Genomic DNA, 2,972 nt, shown 5'->3' with positions numbered 1-2,972 from the left:
GGGCTGAGGTTGCTTCTGCTGCCAATGCCCTAGAATAAATTCTATAAAATATTAGCATGTAAATAATAGCATCTGCAAAAATAAATGAAGTTCCAAGGTAGATTATATACAGTAGTAATAAAACATAGAACAATTATTAAAATATCAATGTCTATTCCGACCGTACTACTGATGCTTATATTTCTTTTTCGCGTTTTCCATTTGCATATTGTTTAAATTCATTTTTATTCATGTGCCTTTGTGTATGTCCCTGTGTGTTGGTGCCTGCAAAGGACACAATAGGCCACTGGGTCCTCCGAAGATGGAAAAAGAAGTGATGGTGAAGCACCTGATGTGAGTGCTAGCTCCCCTGTGAGTCCAGCAAGTGTTAATAACCACTGAGTCTTCAGTCCATCTCCAGCATTAATAATATTTTCTAAATTAACTTTACTGGCTGCAGAGCACTGAATCAGAAAATCACTATTAATCCAATAGGATCTCAAAACACAAAATTCGACCTAAACTTTTAGATCTTAAACCTTTCCCTTTTTGATAAATAAACTTAATAAATTAGAGTGAAAGACTTCACATTTAGTTCAACCCTACGAACTTAGCAGAGAATGAAATTGAACACTTCCTTTTTCATCATAAACAGCCAAATGATAGAAAACACAGGAAAGGCCAGAGACACATGTCTAAGGTGACCACAACTTTATTGTCAAATGATTAGAAAGAATCAACTGCACTACACCTAAACCTCCAGCATCCTTCCATGAGAAAAATATGTCAATTCTGAGAAGACAACCAGCATACATTAGCACAAAACTTGTAATATTTCTTAGGCATTACACAAGTGTATCTAAGCAATAATTGATTTTAGTCACTGGTATATATTTTAAGGAATCCACACTGTTCTCAGAGAATGACTCAATGCATGGCATTCTGTTAATAAAATGCCATAATTCACTTCCAACTCTAGCATAACCGTTGCATTCAAGTAGGTAGGGCAGACCATTAGTGTTAACCTGAAAACTAGGGAAAACACATTTCATGATTAATTAGTCACTTTTACAGACTCAGTAAAATAAAGAGGGCAAGATAATGACTGACAGTAGAGATAAACATGGGTGTGCATAAATTTTCTCTCGCTTGATTTAAAGACTTAAGCTGATCATTTAACATCAAATTGGATATTACAGTAATATACATGACCATCATTCTCTTAGCCAGTGCAGCGGCATCAAACCCTAAGTGAGCAATGGCATTGCTTAATTAAAGTTGACTTACTTTAGTAAAAACAATCATATACAGATTCCTTCATCTTGAAAGATTGTAGCTGATCACAGAAAATACCAGTTTTTACAGCATTGAATAAATACATATTTCTTTGTTTGTTGCATGTTGCCTTGACATACTTTCATGATTAATCTGAGCTGTCGCAAGAAGACAGAAATATAAGAACATTGACAATGATTGCCTGGTGGCAATTTTAATATTGAGAACCTTAAAGTCAACTCTGCCATATTCTTCATTTTAAGAAATAAAACGAAGTATACCTTAAACCTGGATGCTATACTGTAGATTTATTTTGGTTGGTCCACAAGCACTAATACTGAATCATGGTGTTGATAAGGCAGTTGTGCTCTTAATATAATAGTAACGTATCTCTACAGGGTGGTGGAAGGGAGACAGCCTCACACAGCATACTTTTCCCTGAGGAACCACAAAAATTAATGAACTTGGCACAAACTAGAGTCATCTGGTTAAAGGGAACCTCAGTTGAGGAATTTCCTTCATCAATCTAGCCTAAAGACAAGTCTTTAATTAATGATTGAATCACGATGGCCCAGCCTACTGTGAATGGTGCCAGATCAGGGCAGTTGGTCCTAAGTTACATAAGAAAGTAAGCTGAGCAAGCTAAGTTGTCAGACCAGTGAGCAGTTCTTGTCCATAGCAATGCTTCATGCTCCAAGTTCTAGCCCTAATGACCCCCTCATCAATAAGAAATTTATGCTTCTGTAAACTAATTCCCACTTTGTTACTATAAACAACTAATGAAGTTCATTTGTTCATAAAAATGGAAAAACACAAGAAGCAGAAAAGAGCTAGTTGGTGAAAAGGTTATCAATGTATGAGGGGAGAAGAGAGGATAACAGGTATATATGATAAAAACACATTGTATACACTCGAAAAATGTCATATTTAAACCTGTTCTTATATATCATTAACAGAGCTGAAACATGAGAAATTCTGAAACAGTTACAATTTATTAACTCATTGGGAAAACACATTTTGACACAGTACCATAATTTTTATACTTGAAAAATATTTACCTCAATTCAGGAAAACTGATAGTAGAATTTTTAAAAATTATTTTAGACTGAAACACATCCAAAACTATGTTTTTAGTCTTCAATATTGGGCAATAATCGAGTTTTCTTAAGATATTTTAATATAGATTTCACTATGTAAACAATGTGTATATATCTTTTACTAATCTTTAAAAGTTATGTGTTTTTGTAGATGTGATTTTTGAATAACATTTTACAAAATGGTGTTTGTTGTTAATCTGAACATTTGTCTGAGTATAATAGGGTTAATATTTTATACATTTCCTACACACAATCCGAACTTATTATGTAGTAGGTTTCCAACATTCCTTCCTTCTTTCTATTTTTAAAGAATTTTTAATCATTCTTCTACCTTTTAATAACCAAAATTATTGATTTCTTTATTTATCCATTCACTTATTCATTCATTGATGTCAGTAGTTAATCATTCCTATCTTTCTTAAATTATTTAACTTTTAATATTCTTTCTATAAATGTTTTTGTACCATTTAATTTTATTGTAATGATGATCAAAGTAGAGCAAAATATACACAAATGCTATATTTTAACTCTCAAGAAAATAATGAAATTTATTTTTTATGTATTTAGGGTTATAAAGGCATATATATTTTTATTTGAAGTAAAAAAAAAGAGGTCATTACT

Source organism: Acomys minous, assembly GCF_964271855.1.
Source record: "Acomys minous genome assembly, chromosome: 11".
NCBI classification, from domain to species: Eukaryota; Metazoa; Chordata; class Mammalia; order Rodentia; family Muridae; genus Acomys; species Acomys minous.
The sequence above is the reverse complement of the archived record's forward strand: the minus strand, read 5'-3'. Positions refer to the sequence as shown.